Below are 19,334 nucleotides of genomic sequence, written 5' to 3'. Positions count from 1 at the left end.
TTTCATTATAATGTGACTTGGTGTAGATCTGTTGTGATTTTGTACATTTGGTGTCCTGTGAGCATCTTTTATTTGATTTTCCAATTCATCATTCATGTTTGGAAAATTTTCTGATATTATTTCATTAAATAGATTTTTCATTCTTTTGGTTTATAACAATGCTTTCCTTTATCCCAATAATTCTTAAATTTGTTTTTTTTATGTTATCCCATAATTCTTGAATGTTCTCCTCATGGTTTCTTACCATCTTCACTGTGTGGTCAACATTGTTTTCAAGATCATGTATTTTGTCTTCAGTGTCTGAGGTCCTGTCTTCCAAGTGATCTAATCTGTTGGTGGTTCTTTCTATTGAGTTTTTAATTTGGTTTATTGTTTCTTTCAATTTAAGGATTTCTGTTTGTGTTTTTTTTTTTCAGAACCTCTATCTCCTTATTGATGTAATCTTTTGTTTCCTATGTTTGCTTATGTAGCTCCTTATTGAAATGGTCTTTTGCTGAATGTATTTCCTCTCTTATATCATGCTTTAATTCACAGAACATTTTAATTATGTACATCCTGAACTCCTTCTTTGTAATTTCTTCTGTTGTGCTGGCCATAGATTCTAATAATACAATATCTTGGTTTGTTTCGGTCATTTTCTTCCTTGTTTTTTCATGTTGTTTGTGCATCTACCCTGCTAGCACTGCAGATCTGAGGTGTTAACAGTTTTTACCCTATAGGCTTATAGTATCCCTGCAGGGTTCCAATAACTCCCTTAGTGTGGGTGTCCCAAGATGGAGGCAGCTGCTTTCAGTGATGGGGTGTCAGATCAGGTGGGGCTGGGCTGTGGCATTGGGCAGCATGTTCAGAGATGCAGCTCTGTGGCATGCAGTGTCATGGCTGGTGGCTGTCTCCAGACCCTGTGCTGTGTCTCCAGGTGCAGGCTACTGCATGTAGGGGACTTTGGCAGTGGTTGCAGCGTCCCAAGATGGAGGCAACTGGGGGAGCCCATGTTGGTAGATGGGGGTCCACACGGTAGTGGTGGCTGGAGGTTCTGTGTGTGGGCAGTGGCCAGGTATCCTATGTGGGAGCAGTGGCTGGGATTCCTATGCAGGTGGGCTACCAGGAGTCCTGCACAGGTGCTGATGCCAGTGGTCCTGCTTGTGTACCTGGAGGTCCTATGTGGGTGAGTGGCCAAGAGTCCTGCACTGACTGAGGCCTGGAGACCTGTGCAGGCACAGAAGCTGTGATTCGTGTATGGGAACAACTGTTGAGGGTCCTCTAATAACTCACAGAGAAACAGTATTCCCACTACTTGAATCCCAGGTCATGGAGGGATACAGAATGCAGCCTCCCTCTAGCCCACCATCTTGGATCCTCCTATCTGCCTATCATCTATTGATGTATCGATTCTATATCTATCTAGTCTTACAATGATATCATATTTCATAACTTGCTTTCTCAAGGAACACTATGTTATATCAATAAATAGCACTCAAAAATAATTTTAAATATTTAATAGTATGCATATATGCATTGATAAATAAGCCACAATTTACTGAAACATCTCTTACCATTGTTTGTTACTATCCCTAGCCTTACAAAGGCCTGAGTGGTACAGAGAATATACTGGAAATCCCTATCTCCACACCAGAAATCCCATGATTCGTGTTAAAAATGAATGCCTGCTTTGCATTCCATTCTGTTTTTTTTAATCTAAAATACTTTGATTGTTGTACATGATCTGCTATGAAGAAAATTTAGTATTCCTGGATAAGTAGATGACCACTAGATGTTGGACACACAGAACTTATCAAGAGGAGCAACCCCCAGCTGCACAGCACAATCCTAAGGCACAGATGATAAATAACTTATTTTTGTTAATAAAACATTACTGCTTGTGAGCTTATTGGATTAAATAAGGGCACATGGACTCAGATTTATCAAGACCATACCAAAAACCAGGCATGTGAGCTTATCAGGAACACCAGACCAATAGATGTTGCAACCATCTCATCCAGGACCCATAAGAGGAGGAACACTTGAGACTATGACATGGCAACACTGACCTTTCACCTATCATGGGCCACCTGGTATAAGTGTCAAGGTCTCTTTCCAGGAGATTCTCCAGGCTAGAACTCTCCAGGCCTGACTTCAGCTCAGCATGATGTCCTTAAACTCTGTTAATTGTATTTATGATCTATTATCCACAGGTCTTATGATGGTATTTCTGACCTGGGATCCTATTGGGTTTTTGAGGAAAGTCTTTGTGTGTCTAATTGTGCCACTTTGTATGTTTCTCTGTTGATTTCTTGGAGGAAATGGGTTCCTTTTCTGGAAGTTGTTTGTGTCTTATATTACTGGAATGGTCTCATTGTCCAGTTGATCCTGAGTCTGTTGTATGTTCTGTTTGGCTGTTGAGGTATACAATTCTGTCTTGGTATGTATTTGTTTTAGATGTGTTTGGTCTGTTGAAGGTTCTAGGGTTAAATGTGAAAAAATTTCTGGCTTATGGTGGGGATTGATTTGGAATAAGTTTGTCATAAATGTTGTTTTGGGTGATCTGCATAATTATGATGGTGGTTGAGGTGTTTACAATATGTCTTGCATGTTCTTCAGTATGCTAATGGATTCATGAATGAGCTTTTTAGATGTTCTGGTGCACAATTAGTAGAACATTTTTAATCTCATGTTTTTTCTGGAACTTTCAATGGTGTTGCATGTGCATCTATCTGATTATATATTATTGCTAGGATTGCTAATTTCTAGTGTTGATTGTTTGGTCTAGCTCTGTCCACTTTAAGTTATCCCCAAATTTTGTAGGGTCACAGTAAGGGTTTGTTGCTTTCTAGCATACTGCTATCCTGTCCCATAAATGACAGGTCTCTGTTTGGATGACTAGTTGTGAGCCTTCACAGCTCAAGGTTTAGATTGAGTTTTCTGCCAAGGAGGAGATTTGATTCATTTCATTAGGGCTATAGAATTTGTTCTTCTGTTGTAAGGCATACTAGCCAATCCAATTTGTGGGTTTGATTTTTTTTTGCATGAAGTTTTCCTAAGCCTTTGCAATACTATTCTAACATATTTCCTACTTTCTGCTATGTTTTGAGGCCTTCCATGTCCATGGTTATGATCTATTACTGCTTTTCTAATTATAGTTGATTTTACCCCACAGATCATTAAAATCTCTTGGGCCCATAGGATAGGAGTCCTGTGGTCACTATCAGTCATTCTGTTATCTGGAGAATCTATTTCTCTTAAGTATTTTTAAGTGCTAATTGTTTACCCTTATGTCTGTTTTGATCAACTTGCATAGACTTTCTAATAATATTGCAGGGACTTCTTTTGGTGATTTATGTATTAATGGGTTTATATTCTTAGGATCCTTTAAATATAATTTTATGTCCTCTGGGACTGCTACTGATAATTTTCTTCTAGCCTTCTACTCTATGGGATCCATGGATCTCCAGAGGCAAGCACTGTTTTGAACATTTTCTTTTTATTTTGATTTATCTTTCTTCCCAGAGCTAACTTATTTTTCCTACTAGTTTTATTGCCCTCTCAATAATTTCTTAGTACAGTATAACTCAGTATTCTACCTTTTATATGAACAGTTGTCAATGTGTGACCTGAGGTCTGTTTCCCTTCTTTTTGTTGCTTTGTGTAGTCTTTGTCCATCAGTTTTTCATGAGTTGAGACCCTGAAAAGTTTATGTAATTTGCTTTTCTAGCTTTTTGGCTCTTGACCTTTCATGGATCTGAGGTGATCCCTCCTTCCAGCACCCAGGAGTGCAAACCTGGGTTGGCAGAGTGAGCTTCCAGTATTTGTTCATGAGCCTCTGGTGGGTGCTGGAATTTTGTTTATATTGCCAAATGGCTTATTTTGCCTGAAAAAATTTTGTGTATTTTCAATTATTTTGCCAATGATCTGTCTACTCATTGAATTCCTTCTTAACAAATGGAATCTTGCTGAGTACACCAGTTGTCCTGAGCCAACTATGCCATTAACATAGACCTACACATTTGTGGTTTTTGTCTTTTTCAATATGTCAGAATTTATTGTCATGTCAGAATATCAATATATTCACAAGCTACATCAGTTTCATCAGCTTTACTTCACCGATTATTTCTGGCTTCACTGGTTGATCATGACCGTGGCAATCATAAGTTCTCTATCTTGTTCCAATCTTAGTTGCTAATATTTATAAACTCAAAGCACATATCACACTATAAATGATATTAGGTTACAGAGGCTGAGAGAGGGTAAAACAGTCAAAGGACTTAGCAAAGAGGCAATTAAGAAGAACAAAGGCAGAGTACCTACAAATGCAAAGAGTCACTGCAAGTAGTCAGATAAAGGGTCAATGGAGCTGTCAAGGCCAAAGGGTCCAGATAGCATTTCCAAATGGAGAGCATCAAAATGGCAGGGAAATCATGGTGGGCTATAGTTAGGAAATAGAGTTGGAAGTTCTAGCCAGGAGAATCTCCTGGAAAAAGTCAGGACCCTTACACGAGGTGGCCTGTGATAGGGGACAGGTCAGTTTTGTCATGCTGTAGTCTCAGGTGTCCCTCCATTTTGGGGATCCTGGATAAGGTCGTTGCAACATCCTTGGGTGGTGTTTCTGATAAACTTACATGCCTGGTTTCTTTGGTATGGTCTTGATAAGTCTGAGAGTATGTGTCCCTGGTTTAATTTAATAATTCACAGATGGTGAATTTTTATTAGCACAAATAAGGTCTGCCTGCCTGCCTGTTTGCTTGCTTTCTTCTTCTTCCTCTCCTTCCTTTTCTTTCTTTCCCTTTCTTTCTTCCTTCCTTCCCTCCTTCTTTTCTTTCTTTTCCTCTTCCTTCTCCTCCTCCTTCTCTCTTTCCCTGTCCCTCTCCCTCTCCCGTTCTTGCTTTCATCAGTTTTATGATTGTGCTATAAAGCTTGGGTTGTTCATCTTGATAAGTTCTGTGTGTCCAACATCTAGTGGTCATCTATTTGCCCATACAAGGTACCAAGTCATTCTACTTGAGTACTTGGCTCCATGTGCTTTCTACACTGTGCTATTCCCACTTGTGGGAGCCTAAGATTTGGTTCTGGGGACATAAGGCCTGAGACTGATTGCTCCTAACTTCTCTGAAGTTTCCCTTAATTAATTTCAATATCATATGGAGGTTTTCATAGTCACAGTATTAGCAGGACCATCTTTGAGGAGCTGTGGTGCAGCATTAAATATTCTTCATCATAGATCATATAAAACAATGCATGTATCTTAGATAAAAAGACAGAGTACAATGCATGGAAGCATGCATCCATTTTAAACATGAATCATGAGAATTTGAGTTGATGTGGGGAGTGAGGAGCAAGGGCTTTTCAGAATATTCTGTGCATAGGTCAGGTATGGTGAGGTGGGGTTCAGGTTGGGGAGGGAGTAGGAGTTCTGGAGTGTCTCAGAATGACAGTGGCTATGGCATATGTTTCTTAAGTACCTCCTAATGTGCACTCAATTTTTTTTTTCTGATAAGGTGCAGGTGGCATAAGGGGAAAAGAAATTAGACAGCTATTTTAGAAAATAAGAAAGTGGCCTCTTCATTCACAACCACATTGCATTTCTCACCTCTGAAGTGGCTCTCCATTTGGGCCTGGGTATCTGCCTGGCTCTCATGTGGATGCTGGTGGTGGCTTGCCCTGTCCAGTCTCTCTCAGGGCTTCCACTTCCACATGACTTTCCATCTTCTGCTCATACAGCTCCACAGAACCCCACAAACTGACTGTATCCAGCTGGGTGGTTGGCACTTTAATACCTCCATATCTAAGCCACACAGCTCCCACTTGGGGACCAGCTCAGCTATGTCCTCAGTTGTGTGGCTCACTCAGTTTCCTCCCAGCCATGCTGTCACCAGCATGTTGATAAATCTTGATATGCCCATGAGTATATGTCCCCTGACTTAATTCAGTAAGCTCACAGATGGTAATTTTTTATTAGTACAAATCAGTTACTTATCAGTCTGTGCCTTAGAACTATACTGTGAAACTGATGGTTGTTCTTCTTGATCAATTCTGTGTGTCTAATGTCTGGTAGTTGTCTACTTGCCCAGACAAGGTGTCAAATCATTCTGCCTGAGCACTTGTGCTCAAAATGGAGCAACTCGGGATAGGGCACAGTCTGCTGTCTACACAGAGCATAGAACTGAGAGGTGGGCCCTTCCAGATGCTAACTGCACAACTACAATGCCTTCTGGCAGGGACAGCAGCCATCCTTTCTCCCAAGGAGGAACTGGAGACTGAAGATGCAGACCCTTCATGATAGTTGCCTTGGATACAAGCATGTTCTAGATGTTATGTCCAGGCCGATTCTCCAAGATTGGCCTTGGAGTAGACACAGGCTTGGGGGAATAGCTTGGCCCTCTTGTCCTTCACATTCCCTTTGTGGTCATTTGCTAATTGTGCTTTCATTTTCCAAAGTTAAGGAACAATGCACAAAGCCCTTTCATTCTGCAGAGCCAATTTGTTTAGATAGAGCCTCAGAGAGTCAGCAGCATTGTGAGGGGGCAGCCTTGACTCAGTCTTTTTCTTCTTCCTCCTGCCTCCTGCTTGCACAGGAAATGGAAACCCACACACAATTGGCCTGTTGTGTAAGGTGGAGGGATGACCACCGGGAGGCGGCTTAGCCTTCTGAGATGGGGTTGTCAGCAGCACAACCAAATGATCCCCACTTGCTTAGAATCAATGTACTCTCTCCCTCACTGGACTTCCCTAACAAACAATGTCCAAATCATCATTTGCAGCTTTCTCTGCCTCTATACCAGGCTATTGCTAAAAATGTTCATCATTGTCTCCTCTGTGAAGGTTGGTGATGTGCCTGTATGTTGAGGGGCATCACCTGAGGAGGGGCTGGTTCTGGTCCTGGAGTAGCCTTTTGGGAAAGTTCCTATCTCCCAGGTTTCTGTTATTCTTGAGAAGTATTGGAGAAGCTTTCAGAATAGAAATAACCTGAAGCTGAAATTCAGAATCAGGGCCCCTGGGTTCATCTTGCCATCTACTTGAAAGAGTGAATAGACTTACATGGGTTTTGTCACTTCCACTGTGCCCACTAAGGTCGGACCCTGGAGGTGGAAGGGGAGGGAAGAAGGGGTCATAAACTGAGTTAATCGACACCTATTGCCTGAGCTGTGGGTGTACAGGGAGTTATGAGTGGTTGACATTGGAGCTGCAGTGACTCCCCTGGGAAGGATAGGCACTGGCTCTATGTGGGTACAGCAGCATGTGAAATGCTGTGCTCAAAGGCTGGAGACAACAATAAGCCACTTTGGAAACAGGGGTGCTTGTAATACACTGCCAGTTCTTACACTGTTCCTGTGTATCTAGGTGCCAACGATAATCAATCCACACAGTCAAATGGTTGATCGGTTTCAGAAGTGAATGCTGGCAGAGCTGTTGGCCAAATACCTACAGGGAATTGGCCATCATCATGGCAAGTGCTTTCTGCTTGCATTTCACATCCTCATTCTCCAAGTCATTATTTGAAGGGAGGCTTTTGTCTCCCTTTTAAGAAGGAAGAGACTCGGTGACATTTCTGTAGACGTATATCTAGTTGGTGGTAGGGTTGGGACTCAGAGCTGGTGGTCTCACTTCTTCTTGAAGATTTCCTTGCCCTCAGGCACTTATCTTTCACTGGGGGAAGATGAGGACCAAGCACAGTAAGACATTGGTGTGAAGACTCTATCCCAAATGGATTGTCATATCCACTTTCCCCTGGTAGGGTCCACACAGTCACTTGGGACACTTAGCTTCCAAAAGCCAGCAAGACACACACATCTCACCTCTAGGCTCCCAGAAAGGTTGGTAGATGTCACTGCCATTTCCATTTCCCTTAAAAGGGACTGAGACTCTGAGGGAAATGCTGAGGCACACAGCTCTCTATAGTTCATGTATGTGGTCAGGGTACCCATGGTCTGCAGATCTCACAGTCTCTGTCTCAAGTCTCCCCAGTTCGTTGCCAGCAATTTCCTTTCCAAGACACTATCAGAGAAAAGGAGACACTTTCTTCTCCCAGACACCATCAGAGTGCTTCCCCATGGAGAAGGGGAGCTCAGGCCCTTTGGATGTTTATGGGAGAGATGGCAGTTGGGCCCTCTTGGAACCGGTTTGCTGGTTTAGAAGAGGTGTGAAGTAAGATTAGACAACATGGTTAGGACTGTCAGTGTAGAGTGAAGCACCCACCAGAGATCCCAAACCCAATCAGGAATGCTCTGTGAGGTGGCACCCAGCCTCAGCATGACAGCCTTGGTGGGCCCTCTGGGAGAACATTCCCACTCTGGGTGCCCCTTGGGCCATCTCACCTGCCACCTGCCATGGTGGTCCTTCTGGTTGGTGGGGTTTCAGAATGAGTGACTGCAGCACGCTGTCATGGATTCCATGTCTGAATTTGCTGGGCAAAGATGGGTGTAGCCATTCCTTTTTTTTTTCTTTGCTCTCCAAAGCTTGTGATGGACTCCAAGGTTTGAAACCTTGCCCCATGTAACAGATGCTGCCCATGCCCTCTGGTTGAACTATCAAGGGCCAAAGTGAGCATTGTGGGTGAGGAATTTGGCAAAATTACATGGTGGTGTAACCAGAGGAACTATGAAAAACATCCCTGAAGCAGCCACAAAGGAGAAAAAGAGACACATTTGCTTGTTTCATGGAAGAGGCAGCATTTTATTGGGTACAAAACCTTGGGTTTTTAATCCCAAAGCAAGCCCAAGTTTGAATTCTGTAGTTTTTCTATCCATCTTGGGTGAGAGCTGCTGCTTCTTTATTCTGCTTTAAAAGGACTCATGGGGATCCCCACTCTACAATCACTGGAAATAAATAGGGGTTGTTGACAGTCTTAAAAAAATCTGCAGAGATTGTCCCAATGGAGAGTTGGTAGATTCACCTACAAGAATCATTTCATGAGGATCACAGAGATGGATCACAAATGGGTGGAATCCAGATCTCTGTAGACAAGATCTGGAGTCCTTCAAGGGTGAGTTGGCAGTTTACAGTCCTCTTCTCTTTCACAGTGATGCTGTCTGCAGAACCTGTTGTGGCTGTGGCTGCCTGAGAATCTGGAGTCCTGGTTCCAGGTGGGCATTTCAGGGCTATGTGTTATAGGGTTAACGTATGCCTGTGGCCTGCGTACAATGAGGGCAGCGTGAGTCACCTCTCAGGAATTTCTCCTTTCAGTGCTCCTGCACTTCAGCAGTTTCTGATATTTAATTTCCTCACTTTGTTTCAGAAACAGAAGAGAATGTCGATTCATGATGCAGAGGAACACCTCTACCCGCGTCAGAGTCTGAATGGCCGGTGACAGTGTGATTGTCTTGGCAACAGAAGTGGTCACCCACGCAAACATCTGGAGGTGTAATGTGAAAGTCACGCAAGCAAGAGCTCACGACGTGGGCATGTGTGTTCAGTCTCCTGGGACAGCTCAGATCATGGAGAAGGTCAGAGAAATCCCAGGCTCAGAGGAATCTGAGACAGCCATCCAGCCCACTCCAGGTTTTCCATCCAGATTCCTTAAAAAAAAAAAAAAAAAAGAGCAAAGTTGGATATCTTCAAACCCCTTTCCTGTGGCAGTCCGCAAGTCTTGAAAAGTAGTTCCTTCCTTGGTGTCTCATCATTCTAAATAGTCTCTTTCAATAACAGTGGCAGGGACACAGGGTTTTTGTGACTATATAAATCTTAGCAACAAGAATGAGGTCCCAAGAGGGCCAGCATTTTGGGGATGACAGGTTTTGGTGCAAGTATCTGTGACTGAAGCTGGCTGCCATACTTGGCCCTTTGTGGGGTGGTTGTCGGGAGTTAGGGGACAGGAGTGAGCAGGACCTGCCCCAAGAGGGTCCTGGTCTGTAGGGGAGTCCACACATGACTGTGAATGGCCCTGGATAAGCTATGGTCTTTGTAGGTAGAGGTATGTGCAAGAGGCTGGAGGAGACCTCTATCTTCTGCTTCTTATTTCCTTATTTAATTATACTTCTCCTGGTTGTTATGTATCAACAGATAACTTGCTGATGGGGAATATATACAGATATAAGTGGACCATATCCCCATTTGTGGAGCCCTCAATCAGTTGTGGCAGGGGCTGTACAGGTGAGACTGAGTTCAGGTAGGGGTGGAGTTATAGCCTAGATAGGGCTCTCCTGGATTGGCAGGGACCAGGCTTGGGCTGTTCTCAAGAAGTCCTTCTAGCCCTGCTGCAAGATGACAGTATTGCCAATGCTTTGTGTAGGCTCATGGCCCAGAAGCCCTTTTTCCATTACATCATGATGGGGTCATGGCTGTCCTACCATCTTCTTGACCTCCCAATGGGAGGACCCACATTAGGTCCCTTTTGTCCCTGCTGTGTCTTACAATGCTGGTGGCTAGAAGGAAGCTAAGTTTGAGTGGGGACTAGGGTATTTGCTAGCACAGATGGGCTGAGACTCTATGACGTTGGTCTTGAGTTTTCCCATCATGGGTGGGCAGGGATGGCCTCCCAGATCTGTGGTGAGGAATGGCTCAGATGCTTGCTGAATGGGGCTATGTGTCAGTGGCTTACAATGGGGAAGAACAGACTGAGAGCCAATCTGTGTGAACAGTTACAATAAATCTAACAAGAACTGGAATTTGTGTTCTGTATATATTTATTTCATTTCCTACTTACAGAAACATTTTTATTTTACAAAAGGAGCAGTTCCCAAAGGATTGCAAATGAAAAACACCTGGATCCTTTCAACAGCAGTGCTCTGAGAGTCAGTGAGCTAACATAGGTAACACAGGTAAAATAGGTAATAGGGCAGTTAGCTAACACAGGTATCAGGTTACACAGATAACTCATGTAACACCTGGCAGCAGGCTAACACAGATAACAGGTAACTCAGGGAATACAGGGCAGTGGTCAAAGAGAGGTAACAGGTTACATAGGTAACACCAGGCAGTGGGCTAACACAGGGAACAGGTTATAGAGGGAACACAGGGCAGTGGACTAACAGCTAACCCAGTTACTTAGCTTAGGTGTGTTCCCAAGGCTCTTGAGGTGTGCTGGTGACTGTCCAGGTGGGCTCCTGGGGTCCTGTTCATCAGTGTTCTGGTGTAGGAAGGCTGTGGGCCCCTTTAGCCCCAAAGCACAGATGCACCCCTGCCTCAAACCACCAGGCCAGGCCCCTCTGTCTGGCTCAGTGTGGATAGAGGTCTCTCAGGGCCCGTCTGCCTGCCACTCTGAGAGCAAGTGAGGTTTGTTCTTGCTCCACCTGTCTGTTGTTTGTCACATGAAGTATTTTAGAGGGATTCTGTGGTTTTTACCCACTATAACATTCAATAAAAGGAGAATGAGGCTCAGGGAAAATCCATCCCAGGGCTGGGGATGTGGCTCAAGCGGTAGCGCGTTCGCCTGGCATGCGTGCGGCCCACATACAAACAAAGATGTTGTGTCCGCCCAGAACTAAAAAATAAATATTAAAAAAAATTCTCTCTCTCTCTCTCTCTCTCTCTCTCTCTCTCTCTCTCTCTCCTCTCTCACTCTCTCTTAAAAAAAAAAAATCCATCCCAGCCCCAAGTTCTCCCTTTTTCATTGGTAGAGGGACAGGAGCTTGTGAGAAGCTACTAAAGTCCCCTCCGGGTGGGATACTGTGAGTTTTGGGAGTACCAAGCAGCTGCTTCATTCTGCTGCCTGGGCTTCCCTGTGCTTCTTTCTGGGCCGGTGCACATATTTGGCCCTGTCCCATCTGTGTCCCCCCTGCCCTGCCCTGCCCATATCTGGCTATGTCCAGAGTTGGCCACACCCTCCCATTCAGTCAGTTGGAGGCCCCTTTCTCTGCATTCCTACTACACCTGGTGTCCTGCATCCTAAACAAAAGAAGCCTTGTGTGGTGGGGGTGGGCGAGTTTTCTAGCTCCCAAGAGAAGTTTATGGAATTTCTATTAATGGGTTAACCAAGGGAAATCATTTCTCAGGTGTGAATAAAGCAAAAACTACTTGTGTCTACTATGGCACCTGGCAACACATGTGGCACTCACAGGGTCCACAGGAGCCACCCTGGGGGAAGGACCTCCAGGGTATGCTGAATTTGCAGTCATGGGATTCTTAAAGATATCTCACTCAAAACTTCAGAATTCTTCAGCAGAAAAAAAGACGCCTTCCAAATTCTTATGTAGTACTCCAATGTTTGAAATTCTTTAAAAAATAAGTATTTTGTAAGTTTTCCTCTGAAATCTTAAGTTAGATAGTATTTATTTGTGTGATTAAGCTGACAAAAATAAAGGCTCTTTAGATAAACCTAAATATTTTCAGTTGTTTCAATGTTTCCAATGACTTGATTTGCCTCAAAATCTCCCCCATCCCAATTTTTAAAGATAAGTAGCAACATAATGTTTAGAGTTTTTCTTGAGAAGATACTTTTGGTTTCCAATTTAAGTGACATAGAAGAACCTCCTAAATAAAAGGTATGCTTTAAAGAATTCGAAATATACTTGTGTAAGAGTAATGGAAGAAGTATTTTTCAAATTGAGTTAAAATTCTCAGAAAATTAATTATTTTAACCATTTTTTTAAAATATTTATTTTTTTAGGTATAGATGGACACAACACAATGCCTTTATTTTTATGTGGTGCTGAGGATTACAATCCCAGCCCCTAATTATGATTTTAATTTACATTTTCCTGGTGGATAATGATGATGAAGACCTTTCCATTAGTGGCCGTTCCTTGTTTGTGATGTGTTTATTTAGGTCTTTTGCTTATTTTTTTTCTTTGTTATCTAATTGCTTTTTTTTTTTATAGTTGGTTGTTCACAACATTACAAAGCTCTTGACATATCATATTTCATACATTAGATTGAAGTGGGTTATGAACCCCCAATTTTACCCCAAATGCAGATTGCAGAATCACGTCGGTTACACATCCACAATTTAACATAATGCCCTATTAGTAATTGTTGTATTCTGCTACCTTTCCTATCCCCCCTCCCCTCCCCTCCCCTCTTCTCTCTCTACCCCATCTACTGTAATTCATTTCTCTCCTAGTTTATTTTCCCATTCCCCTCACAACCTCTTATATGTAATTTTGCATAGCAATGAGGGTCTCCCTTCATTTCCATGCAATTTCCCTTTTCTCTCCCTTTCCCTCCCATCTCATGTCTCTGTTTAATGTTAATCTTTTCTTCCTGCTCTTCCTCCCTGCTCTGTTCATAGTTGCTCTCATTATATCAAAGAAGACATTTGGTATTTGTTTTTTAGGGATTGGCTAGCTTCACTAAGCATAATCTGCTCTAGTGCCATCCATTTCCCTGCAAATTCTATGATTTTGTCATTTTTTTATTGTTGCATAGTACTCCATTGTGTATAGATGCCACATTTTTTGTTATCCATTCATCTATTGAAGGGCATCTGGGTTAGTTCCACAGTCTAGCTATTGTGAATTGTGCTGCTATGAACATCGATGTGGCAGTATCCCTGTAGCATGCTCTTTTAAGGTCTTCAGGGAATAGTCCGAGAAGGGCAATAGCAGGGTCAAATGGTGGTTCCATTCCCATCTTTCCCAGGAATCTCCAAACTGCTTTCCAAATTGGCCGCACCAATTTGCAGTCCCACCAGCAGTGTACAAGTGTACCCTTTTCTCCACATCCTTGCCAGCACTTGTTGTTGTTTGACTTCATAGTGGCTACCAATCTTACTGGAGTGAGATGGTATCTTAGGGTGGTTTTGATTTGCATTTCTCTGATTGCTAGAGATGGTGAGAATTTTTTCATGTACTTGTTGATTGATTGTATATCCTCCTCTGAGAAGTGTCTGTTCAGGTCCTTGGCCCATTTGTTGATTGGGTTATTTGTTATCTTATTGTCTAATTTTTTGAGTTCTTTGTATACTCTGGATATTAGGGCTCTATCTGAAGTGTGAGGAGTCAAAATTTGTTACCAGGATGTAGGCTCCCTATTTACCTCTCTTATTGTTTCTCTTGCTGAGAAAAAACTTTTTAGTTTAAGTAAGTCCCATTTGTTGATTCTTGTTATTAACTCTTGTGCTATGGGTGTCCTATTAAGGAATTTGGAGCCCGACCCCACAATATGTAGATCGGAGCCAACTTTTTCTTCTGTCAGACGCAGAGTCTCTGATTTGATATCAAGCTCCTTGATCCATTTTGAGTTAACTTTTGTGCATGGCGAGAGAAAGGGATTCAGTTTCATTTTGTTGCATATGGATTTCCAGTTTTCCCAACACCATTTGTTGAAGATGCTATCCTTCCTCCATTGCATGCTTTTAGCCCCTTTATCAAATATAAGATAGTTGTAACTTTGTGGATTAGTCTCTGTGTCCTCTATTCTATACCATTGGTCCACCTGCCTGTTTTGGTACCAGTACCATGCTGTTTTTGTCGCTATTGCTCTGTAATATAGTTTGAAATCTGGTATCGCTATACCGCCTGATTCACACTTCCTGCTTAGAATTGCTTTTGCTATTCTGGGTCTTTTATTTTTCCATATGAATTTCATGATTGCTTTATCTATTTCTACAAGAAATGCCGTTTGATTGGCATTGCATTAAACCTAGAGAGAACTTTTGGTAATGTCGCCATTTTGATGATGTTAGTTCTGCCTATCCATGAACAGGGTATATTTTTCCATCTTCTAAGATCTTCTTCTACTTCTCTCTTTAGGGTTCTGTAGTTTTCATTGTATAAATCTTTCACCTCTTTTGTTAGGTTGATTCCCAAGTATTTTATTTTTTATTTTTTTGAGGATATTGTGAATGGAGTGTTTTTCCTCATTTCCGTTTCAGAAGTTTTGTCGCTGATATACAGAAATGCCTTTGATTTATGCGTGTTGATTTTACATCCTGCCACTTTGCTGAATTCATTTATTAGTTCTAGTAGTTTCTTTGTAGACCCTTTTGGGTCTTCTCGGTATAGAATCATGTCATCTGCAAATAGTGATAATTTAAGTTCTTCTTTTCCTATTTTTATGCCTTTAATTTCTTTCGTCTGTCTAATTGCTCTGGCCAGTGTTTCGAGAACTAAATTGAATAGAAGTGGTGATAGAGGGCATCCCTGTCTCGTTCCAGATTTTAGAGGGAATGCCCTCAACTTTTGTCCATTCAGAATGATGCTAGCCTGAGGCTTAGCATAGATAGCTTTTACAATGTCAAGGTAAGTTCCTGTTATCCCTAGTTTTTCTAATGTTTTGAACATAAAGGGATGCTGTACTTTGTCGAATGCTTTCTCTTCATCTATGGAGATTATCATATGGTTCTTATCTTTAAGTCTATTGATGTGGTGAATAACATTTATTGATTTCCGTATATTGAACCATCCTTGCATCCCAGGGATGAATCCTACTTGATCATGGTGCACAATTTTTTTGATGTGTTTTTGTATTCGATTTGCCAGAATTTTATTGAGGAGTTTTGCATCTAGGTTCATTAGAGATATTGGTCTGTAGTTTTCTTTCTTTGAGGTGTCTTTGTCTGGTTTCGGAATCAGGGTGATGTTGGCTTCATAGAATGAATTTGGAAGAGCTCCCTCTTTTTCTATTTCCTGAAATAACTTGAAAAGTATTGGTATTAATTCTTCTTTAAAGGTTTTGTAAAACTCCGCTGTATACCCATCCGGTCCTGGGCTTTTCTTGGTTGGTAGTCTTTTGATGGCTTCTTCAATTTCATCCATTGATTTTGGTCTGTTCAGATTGTGTGTATCCTCCTGACTCAGTCTGGGCAAATCATATGACTTAAGAAATTTATCGATGTCTTCACTATCTTCTATTTTATTGGAATATAGGTTTTCAAAATAATTTCTAATTGTCTTCTGTATTTCTGTAGCATCTGTTGTGATATTGCCTTTTTCATCCCGTATGTTAGTAATTTGAGTTCTCTCTCTTCTTCTCTTCATTAGCATGGCTAAAGGTCTGTCGATCTTATTTATTTTTTCGAAGAATCAACTTTTAGTTTTGTTAATTTTTTCAATAGTTTCTTTTGTTTCAATTTCATTGATTTCCGCTCTGATTTTAATTATTTCTTGCCTTCTGCTACATTTGCTGTTGTTTTGCTCTTCCTTTTCTAGGGCTTTGAGATGAAGTGTGAGCTCATTTATTTGTTGGTTTTTTCTTTTTTTGAGGAATGACCACCAGGCGATGAATTTTCCTCTTAAAACTGCTTTCATTGTGTCCCATAGATTCCGATATGTTGTGTCTGTATTTTCATTTATCTCTAGGAATTTTTTGATTTCCTCCTTTATGTCTTCTGTAACCCATTGATCATTCAGTAACATATTGTTCATTTTCCATGTGATGTAGGATTTTTCCTTCCTTCTTTTATCATTGATTTCCAGTTTCATTCCATTATGATCAGATAAAATGCAAGGTGTTATCTCCACCCCTTTATATTTACTGAGGGTTGCCCTATTGCATAATATATGGTCTATTTTTGAGAAGGATCCATGTGCTGCTGAGAAAAAAGTATATGCATTTGATGATGGTTGATATATTCTATATATGTCAGTTAAGTCTAGGTTATTGATTGTGATATTGAGTTCTATATTTTCTTTATTCAACTTTTGTTTGGAGGATCTGTCCAATGGTGAGAGAGGTGTGTTGAAGTCACCCATAATTATTGTGTTGTGGTCTATTTGATTCTTGAACTTGAGGAGAATTTGTTTTATGAATGTTGCAGCACCATTATTTGGTGCATAAATATTGATAATTGTTATGTCTTGTTGGTGAATGGTTCCTTTTAACAGTATATAATTTCCTTCTTTATCCCTTTTGATTAACTTAGTCTTGAAGTCGATTTTATTCGATATGAGGATGGCTACCCCTGCTTGCTTACGAGGACCGTGTGCGTGGTATATTTTTTCCCATCCTTTCTCCTTCAGCCTGTGTATGTCTTTTCCAATCAGATGTGTCTCCTGGAGGCAGCATATTGTTGGATTTGTTTTTTCAATCCATGATACCAGCCTATGTCGCTTTATTGGAGAGTTTAAGCCATTAACATTCAGAGTTACTATTGATATATGGTTTGTACTTCCATCCATGTTTGATTATTTATCCTTTTTTTAAAAAATTTAGTTTGTTTCTCCATGATTATCTTTCCCCTCACCCTCTGTCTTTACCGAGGCCCTTCCCACTGATGGTTTTGGTTATTGTTTTTCATTTCTTCCTCGTGTAGTGTTTTGCTCAAAATGCTTTGCAATGCTGGTTTTCTGGCTGCAAATTCTTTTAACTTTTGTTTATCATGAAAGATTTTTATTTCGTTGTCATACCTGAAGCTTAATTTTGCTGGATACAGAATTCTTGGTTGGCATCCATTGTCTCTCAGTGTTTGAAATACATTGTTCCATGACCTTCTTGCTTTCAGTGTCTGTGATGAAAAATCCGTTGTTAACCTTATTGGTTTACCCCTGAATGTAATCTGTCTCCTTTCTCTTGTAGCTTTTAATATTTTCTCTTTTTTCTATATATTGGATATCTTCATAACAATGTGTCTTGGCGTTGGTCTACTGTGATTTTGTGTGCTCGGTGTCCTGTATGCATCTTCAATTTGTATATCTGTTTCCTTTTTTATTTCTGGAATGTTTTCTGTAATTATTTCATTCAGCAGGTTACTCATTCCCTTGGTTTGAATCTCTGTACCTTCTTCTATCCCGATGACTCGTAAGTTTGATTTTTTTATGTTATCCCATAACTCTTGGATGTTTTTCTCGTGATTTTTTACCAGCCTTTCTGAGTTGGCTAGACTCTTTTCAAGATGATATATTTTGTCTTCATTATCTGACGTTCTGGCTTCTACTTGCTCCACTCTGTTAGTGATACTCTCAATTGAGTTTTTAATTTGGTTTATTGTTTCCTTCATTTCTAGAATTATTGTTTGATTATTTTTTATAATCTCTATCTCCTGATAGAGATGCTTAACTTCTTCTTTTATCTGTTTATGTAATTCATTCTCAATGTGTTCTTTCGCTCCTTGAATTTGCTGTCTTGTATCCTCTTTAAGGTTCCATTCCATCTGTCTAAGGTTTTCCTTGAGTTCTTTATGTGACCATTTTTCTGATGACTCTAGGTCCTCCTGAATATTTAGGCTGTCCTGCATTGTTTGTACTCCTTTTCTTCCTTGCTTTTTGAAGCTGCTCATGTTACTTCTTGTTCTGTTTGACTGATGAATTACTGTTTACTCTTATAAATTTATTAGATGCTTGGGAGGAAAGGTATTAGAAGGGAAGGGAAGAAGTCACTAAAGAGAATGAGAATAAGCAGGTAGAATTCAAGGAAGGGGGGATAAGATAATTGAAAAGAAATGAAAAGACAAAAGAAGAAAAAAAATAGGAAATAAAAAAAGAAAAAAAATTTAAAAAAATAATAAAAAAAATTAAAATTAAAATTAGAAGAAAAAAACCTAATAAATGTAGTCTTAGAGTTTGATTAACTTCTCTTCCAGTAGGTGGCGCTGTGCCCACCAGGCCAAGTTTCTCCTGTCAATACGTGGGAACCAATCACTGTGCAGCAGCTCCTCCCAGACTGGGCGAGTCTCCAATCCTGAGTGCCTAGGGCCTCCTCTTGTGTCTAGTCACTTCCCACTTTTCCTCTAGCCAGGCCCCTCTAATGGGTGCCGCTCACTACAATACTGGCTACACGCCAGGTCTGCTGCTCCCGGGAGCCCTGTTTTCATGAATGACTGGGCACACTCTTCCAGTTTGCCATTCCCTCAGACCCTAAGTTTGTAGAGCTTTGGGCTGAGAATCCTCAGCGAATTTTACTTGCCCTCCGGTAGCCACGCCTCCGGTAGCTGGTGCAAGAGACCTCAGCTGTCAGCACTGGTGGGAGCGGTAGTTCTGGCCGCGGGTCCCGTGCCACCTCTGATTCCCTCGGACTGGCTATCATGCTCACGGGAGAGTTGGGAGGGGCCCTTAAGGTTTCCCCGATGTGTGGAGAGGGAAGTCTAGGGAATTACACGCCTGTATCCGCAGGTTTCAATGAAGTTATCTCCTCCGCCGCAGTCTGATGACGTCAGTTCTCTGCCATGGTGGTATCTCTTGCAAATGGCGACAGTTGGTTTCCCTTTGCCGGGTGACCAATGCAACGGGTGGGTCCTTACTGTCTCTCCCAAGCCCCGTTTCAAACCTGTGGTCACTACCTATGAAGGCTCGGTAGGCATTTACCTCCGTAGGATGAGAAGGGCTGACCAGTTGTTTCAGCAGGATGGATTAGTGCTGAGTCACAGCTGTTTTTCTGCGGGAAGCAGGCGAACGGGAGCTTGAATTCAGCTGATCCGGGCTCAGTGTGTGTTCTGAGAGGCCCAGACTGTTCGCCCCAGATCCATGTCAGCTCAGCATTGCCTAGTGATCCTGAGCAAACAGATTTAGGTTGTTTACGACTCCCTATGCCTG

Source organism: Spermophilus citellus, assembly GCF_964194105.1.
Source record: "Spermophilus citellus genome assembly, chromosome: 3".
In the NCBI taxonomy this organism is placed as follows: domain Eukaryota; kingdom Metazoa; phylum Chordata; class Mammalia; order Rodentia; family Sciuridae; genus Spermophilus; species Spermophilus citellus.
The sequence above is the reverse complement of the archived record's forward strand: the minus strand, read 5'-3'. Positions refer to the sequence as shown.